Genomic DNA, 7,333 nt, shown 5'->3' on the forward strand with positions numbered 1-7,333 from the left:
TTTAGCTTTAGAGCCTGTCCTGGAACTAGCTCTTGTAGACCAGGCTGGCCTCGAACTCACAGAGATGCACCTGCTTCTGCCCCCCCCCCCCCACCGAACTCAGAGAAATCTGGCCCTCCAGAGTGCTAGGATTAAAGATGTGTGCCACCACACCTAGCCCTATTAAATTGAGCCCTAGCTGGAAGAAATGCCCTAGATGCTATCTCTTGGGCTGTTTAGTTTTTTGTCAACTTGACAAAGACAGGGTTATCTGGGAAGGGGGAACTGCAGTTAAAAAAAAAAATCCCTCCACCAGGTGGTGGTGGTCCAAGCCTTTAAGCCGAGCACTCAGAAGGCAGAGACAGGCGGGTCTTTTATGAGTTTGAGGCCAGTTTGGTCTACAGAGCTAGTTCCAGGACAGCTACAGCTAGGGCTATTACACAGAGAAACTCTGTCTTGGAAAAAAAAAAAAAGATGTTTGTGGGATATTTTCTCCTCCTCCTCCTTTTCTTTTGAGACTGTTTCCCTGGCTGTCTGGGAACTCACTTTGTAATCCAGACTGGCCTCTGCCTCTGGAGTGCTTGGATTAAAGATATGGGCCACCACACCTGGTTCATTTTTTTCCTTCCTTCCTTCCTTCCTTCCTTCCTTCCTTCCTTCCTTCCTTCCTTCCTTCCTTCCTTCCCTTGTCTCTCTCTCTTTCTTTCTTTCTTTCTTTCTTTCTTTCTTTCTTTCTTTCTTTCTTTCTTTCTTTCTTTCTTTCTTTCTTTCTTTTTGACACAGGGTTTCTCTGTGTAGCCCTGAAAGTCCTAGAACTCACTCTGTAGACCAGGCTGCCCTCAACCTCAGAGATTTGCGTGTCTCTGCCTCGTGAGTGCTGGTACTAAAGGTATGCACCACCACACCTGGATGTGTGGGGCATATTCTTGATGCATGATTGAGGTGGAAGGGCCCAGCCCACTACGGTGGTGCCATTCCTGGGCAGGTGGTGCTGGGTTTTATATAAAAGCAAACTGAGCAAGCCAGGAAGCATTGTTCCTCCCTGGCCTCTGCTTCAGCTTCTGCCCGGAGTCCCTGCTCTGAATTCCTCTTGATGATGTAAACTGTAAGCTGAAATAAAACCCTTCCTCCTCAGGTTGCTTTTGGTCATGATGTTTATCATAGCAATAGAAACCTATATAACACATATAACACAACAGCTTCAGAGCAGAATCAAGCTGCCAGGCTCACAGAGGGACAGACGGATTCCTCAGAGGAAGGGAGGGCCGTCTGCTTTGCTTAGAGACATGAACTAGTAAGGAGGCTGTTTTTCCTCTTCTGCTGCTGTTGAGATTCTTGCTAGGTCTTCTGAGTATTTGGAAGTTCCCCAAGAGATCCCCCACCCCATTCTTTTTGTATTGCCCTAAATTCTGCTGGAAGAGCAACTCCCTTCTTTTGCGGTCAGTCTCTACCACAAACAGGTTTTCTGATTTTGAGAATCCTTGCTATTTATTGCCATCTGTCATGCATGACAGAATTTCTCATGGCCAAGAGAGGCAAGGCAACTTGTATTTACCTGAGGACTTGTGAATGATGTGGTTGAGGGACCAGGAATGCCCATGGGTTTCCTGGAGGAATCATTGGTAGCATAGCATATTGTAGCAGGATATGTTCCACATTCCGTTTACCAGTTCAGCATTGCTCCCTTCCATTAAACACCATGGTTCTCTTTCTTCCCATCCCCCACATTCTCATCAACACAAAGGGCAGAAATGAAACTTGGGAATAGGCCACATCACCTAAAGCTGGAACAAAGAGAGCCAAGTTTGCCCAGGGCCTGAGGCTCCTCACCGTGTGAGGACTGGTAAGGTTCCCCTTGTGGGAGAGCCTGCTGAAGGCTGAGGAGTCACAGGCAAAGCACACCCCTTTGCTGGGGCAGGTTGACTTTTGAACTTGCTGCACATATCTAGAGCTCATTTGGCTCAGACCTCTCCCATTATCTTGTAATTCCCTTCTACCATAAGCTGGCTTTCCTTGGATTTCTGCCACTTGCCACCCACACATTCTCAGAGAGTACATCTGCCTTCCTGCCCAGTCAGGTCAGGTAAGGCTGCGGCTGTTCCACTCCCCACACCGATCATCTAATGTCAGGACATGTTAATGCCACAGACAGGAGTTATGACTAAGATTCCTTAAGACACCGAATCCATTCTTGGTCTCCCACAGGCCTGCAGGCAGGACTCAGGAATACCTTCTGTTGCTCATCTGCAGGGCCACTTTCCTGCTGTGGGTGGTTTTTTAAAATTTTACTTTTATTATATATAGAAGTGTTTTTGCTTACATGCATGTAATGTATGTGTACAACACATGTGCAGGGTCTGCAGAGGCCAGGAGAGGGTGTCCGATCCCCTAGAACTGGAGTTACAGAGGTTGTGAACCACCAAATGGGTGCTGGGAATCAAACCCCTGTCCTCTGCAAGAGCAGGAAGTGCTCTTAACCACTGAGCCATCTCTCCAGACCCTGCTGTGCATGTTCTAGGGAATGTCTTACCCATTTACCTAGTGGATTTTGTCTTCAGGAGCAGGGCCTGGACTGAGGCAGCTTCAGCCTCTCGCTGCTGTTAGAATCTTGGGGCTTGGAGACCAACTGTTCTTCCCTGAAAAGATGACTGCAAAGGTCTAAGAGCCTACCATATAAATATGGAAATCAAAGACCTAGAGGTGATGTTCCAGGGGAAACTGCAGGGAAACCCTAGAGCTACCTATCCTGTGCTTCTCTGCTTTTGGTGGATTTGCGTTTATATAAATGGCTACCATTAGCACTGCAGGTTGGATCTCCAGCTCTACTATTTCAAAGACAAAGGCAAAATCCATCTGTGGAATCAGATAAGCCTTGGCTGGGGACTCAGGGGTAAAAAAAAACACTTGCTCGTCTTGGGTTTTAAAAAGAAACAGTTTTAAGTCCCCAGTGGTCGTGCACCCGTGGGAAGATGGGGCAGGACAAGGCCAGCCCAGGCCTTATAGCGACACCCAACCTCAAAAAGAATTAGATAAGCCTTAAGGGTCAGCCAGACGCTACACGGCATTCCTTTGAAAAGGCATCTGGCTTGACTTGCACGCCCAAGAGTATTTGGGCAATACAAATTGGGCTTGGCGAGTTTAAAAAAAAAAAGAGAGAGAACACAAAGTTGGGTTGGGGAGGGAGGTGGGCGTGGATCTGGGAGTTGGGTAAGGGAATAGGTTCAAAGCACATTGTAAAAGCCAGGCAGTGGCGGCACACGCCTTTAATCCCAGCACTTGGGAGGCAAAGGCAGGTGGATTTGAGTTTGATCTGTGAGTTTGAGGCCAGCCTGGTCTAAAGAGTGAGTTCCAAGACAGGCTCGAAAACTACAGGGAAACCCTATCGGGGACCTCTGAGTGCCAGCCTCAGTGTGTCCCCTCAGGATCCAGAAGAAGACTCACAGTGAGCACGGGACTTAGAGCTGAGGGTGAAAGGAACGCTCCACTACTTACTTTTCCGTATCAGCTTCTTTATTCTTCTCCTCCTGTTCTCCTCCTGTTCTGCAAAGTCTCCAGTTTATATACACATGCAGAACAAGGGCAATTCTCCGAGCCCGGATGTCCCTTTATCTTTGAAGGTCCCAATGTGATCTATATGAAAGACTTCTTTCCTGGCTACATGTCCTTCCAAGTGGAAGATAGTTGCAGGGAGGTGGCTTCTAATGTATCTCAGGGAACGGAGCAGAGATTAGACTGTGGGAACCAAGGTTATTAATTGCGTGACTAAATTTCCCACTGGAGGTTCCACAGAGTTGGGGGAATAACCCAGTACACCAGTATATGGGAAAGAGTTGTGCCCACTTGTCCATACTCTGCCAAATTTGCACGGAGAGTGCTTATGGCTTTGTAAGAGATCCACTGGTCCACCAGCGCCTTGTGAACTTGGTTTGCCTCTGTTAGAACGCATTCATTCTGGTGGGTCAGCCTTCTGCCTTATCAGCTGAGATCTCACTGCTTGATGACCGCAGCAAAACCCTGTCTCAAAAAACAAAAAAACAAAACAAAAAAAAAAGAGAGAAAAAACAAAACAAAACAAAAAGCAAACCAACCAAGCACACACATTGCAGGAAATTCTCAACTAATAAAATATTATTTTAAAAGACCCCTAGAAAATATTTTGTTCATCAAAAAAATTTTCACAGTTTTTAATACTGTACTAGACAATGGCTGCACAGTTTTCCGTTTCAGAGCTACCTCCAGGCTGAAGCCTGCCCATCCCTCAGGCTATGCCCACTCCTGCCTTATCTTCAGCCTTCATCAAAGATCTGCTTGCTGGACCGTGAGGTGACTCAGCAGATAAAGGTGCTCGCTGATAACTCTGACAACCTGAGATTTTGAACCCTGGAACTCCCGTGGTACAAAACGGGACCTGACTCCTGCAAGAGGTCTCTAACCCCCAGAAGCCCCTTCCCTAAAACAATCAAACAAACAAAAGTGAAAAAAAAAACCTCTTAAAGACGCGGATGCTGAAAGGTCTTTGCTTCTTCATGTAGTGCCTTGGAAACTTGGTAGAATACCCTTTCTTCTTATGGACACAAAGCAAAGCTAGGACCCAGGATGCTAGAGGAGCTCACGCTATACTGGTTGTGAAAGACCCCTGTGCGGGGAGAATCTCACTCAAGTCTCGGGATAACACGACCCCTCCAGAAACTCACGAGAGACCATCCTTGCTGCAATCACACGAGGCTTTAATTGATGAGATGAGACGAGAACCAGTGCACTGGGGCCGAGATTCATAACCCACACAGGGGAAGAGTTCGACCCCGAGTGACTAGGAGAAGGAGGTTTTTTTTGGGGGGGGAGGGGGAAGAAGGAGTTTTTAAGGAAAGAAACCACAGCCCAGTAATCCAAAGGGGTCATAGAAAATTCCGAAAATCCAATGATAGTCACAAGGGGGCAACTCCCAGCGTCTCAGGACCACTCCCAAGGTCATAATCAGCTAGTTCCTAAAATAGTCACTGTACTGGCTAATCCTAGATTTTTTGATTCTTTTCTTCCTGCTTGGATTTTTGGATATTTTCTTCCTGCTGGAGCAGGGGAGGGGGGTAGGTCTAGATTTATCCAGGTCTTTCAGTTGCCTACTTTTCTTCCCTGACTTTGTTAGGGCCTTTGTTAGGGCTGATCTTTTTTTTTTTTTTCAAATGATTTCTTTTTCTTTTTTTTTCTTTATTCCATGATATTTATTGAGCTCTGTATTCTTCTCTGCTCACCTCTCTGCTTCTCCCCTCCCCTCTTCAATCCTCCCCCAAGGTCCCCATGCTCCCAATTTACTCAGGAGATCTTGTCTTTTTCTACTTTCTACTTCCCATGTAGATGAGATCTATGTAAGTCTCTCTTAGTGTCCTCTTTGTTGTCTAAGTTCTCTGGGGTTGTGGTTTGTAGGCTGGCTTTCTTTGCTTTGTGTTTAAAAACCACCTATGAATGAAGTACATGTGATAATTGTCTTTCTGGGTCTGGGTTACCTCACTCAAAATAATGTTTTCTAGCTTCATCCATTTTCCTGCAAAATTCAAGATGTCATTATTTTTTTGCTGTGTAGTATTCTATTGTATAAATGTACCACATTTTCCTTATCCATTCTTCAATCAGGGGGGCATTTAGGTTGTGTCCAGGTTCTAGCTATGACAAACAAAGCTGCTATGAACATAGCTGAACACATGTCCTTGTGGCACGATTGAACATCCTTTGGATATATACCGAAAAGTGGCATTACTGGGTCTTTTTTTTTTTTTTTTTTGGTTTTTCGAGACAGGGTTTCTCTGTGGCTTTGGAGCCTGTCCTGATTACTGGGTCTTGAGGAAGGTTGTTTCCTAATTTTCTGAGAAATCACTGCATTGACATCCAAATGGGCTGTACCAGCTTGCATTCCCACCAGCAATGCAGAAGTGTTCCCTTTTCCCCACAACCTCTCCAGCATAAGTTGTCATCCGTGTTTTTGATATTGGCCATTCTTACAGGTGTAAGATGGAATCTCAGAGTTGTTCTGATTTGCATTTCTCTGATGACTAAGGATATTGAACATTTCCTTAGGTGTCTTTCAGCCGTTTTAGATTCCTCTGTTGAGAGTTCTCTGTTTAGGCCTGTATCCAATTTTTTATTGGATTATGTGATCTTTTGGTGACCAATTTCTTGAGTTCTTTGTATATTTTGGAGATCAGACCTCTGTCTGATGTGGGGTTAGTGAAGATTTTTTTTCCCATTCTGTAGGCTTATCTTTTATTTTTGAAATGGGGCCTAGCTATGTTGCCCAGGTTGACCTTGAATTTCTGGGCTTGAGTGTTCTTATTTTGGGCACCTGAGTAGCTGGGACTCCAGATGGTGGTAGTACAGCATCCAGCTAACATAATTTGTGTGTGTGTGTGTGTTATTGAAGGTGGAATCCAGGACTTTGTGCATACTAGGAATGTACTTTCCCACTGAGCCACATCCCCAGTCCATTACAGGAACTTTTTGAAAGCATACCTGCATATGTATACAAACATATACGAATAATAATGAAAGTCGATCACACTGAAATACAGCTGTCACTGTATATTTAAGTGAAATAAAACTGGGATACAGTAGCCAGGTTTCATGGCACAAGCCTGTAATCTCAGCATTCAGGGGGCAGATGCAGGAGGATCTTGAGTCTGAGGGCAGTCTAGACTATATAGGAAGATATTGTCTTAAAAATATCTGACCAACCAATCTGTAAAAATTGGGAGGCAGTAATGAATGGGATGTATAATTATAGGATTGATTTATAAAATCTGCTATTATCCAAAGCAGTGACAAATATGAGCAGTCTTTCAGATGCCTGTACATTGTAATATAAAAAGTAAGTGACTTGCATAGGTAGGGCTTTTACCATTGATTTGTTGCCCGTGGCCGCTGACCAGGAATAAAGCTGAATTTCAGGTATGTGAAGCTATAACATTTTCCTCCATCAAGTTGGTGGAGGTCCCTGATGTTTACCCATGGTAAGAACCTCTGCTTTGCGGGGAAATCCTGGACCTATTCAGAACACCCAGGAGAGGCTGAGAGAAGAGGCATGTGCTCACAGTCTCAAGAAATTCCACCTGCAGCTCAGCAGACTTCTTCGCTGTTTCTTTGTTGTTATGGAGTTGCTGCAGAGTCCACTCGAGGCTTATCTGTTCAGGGCCCATAGATGGTATCTGCAAACAAACTCATCAAGCCAGCTTCTGGTTTTCCTGGCAGGCAGCAGCTTCTGACTTGGATTAGTTCCATTTTTACTGCAAACTCTACCATAAAGGAAAATGTATTTAAAAAGGGCTATTTCATTCTCACTGCTATGAAGCGCCCCACTGTGAACAGA

At 45.1% G+C, this 7,333-nt stretch overlaps 1 protein-coding gene across 1 annotated transcript in view; it reads right to left on the reverse strand.

The window, feature by feature from the left end:
- Nucleotides 1-6,534: 6,534 nt before the first annotated feature.
- Ftsj1 (FtsJ RNA 2'-O-methyltransferase 1) overlaps nt 6,535-7,333 on the reverse strand; it is a 32,854-nt gene continuing 32,055 nt past the window's right edge. Inside the window, exon 14 of the mRNA XM_050160937.1 lies at nt 6,535-7,259. The gene's annotated coding sequence lies outside the window, so the exon portion shown is untranslated. The remainder of the gene's footprint in view (nt 7,260-7,333) is intronic.

This window comes from Alexandromys fortis, unplaced genomic scaffold, assembly GCF_014885135.2.
Source record: "Alexandromys fortis isolate MF-2015 unplaced genomic scaffold, M_Fortis_MF-2015_v1.1 scaffold_83, whole genome shotgun sequence".
Classification (NCBI taxonomy): domain Eukaryota; kingdom Metazoa; phylum Chordata; class Mammalia; order Rodentia; family Cricetidae; genus Alexandromys; species Alexandromys fortis.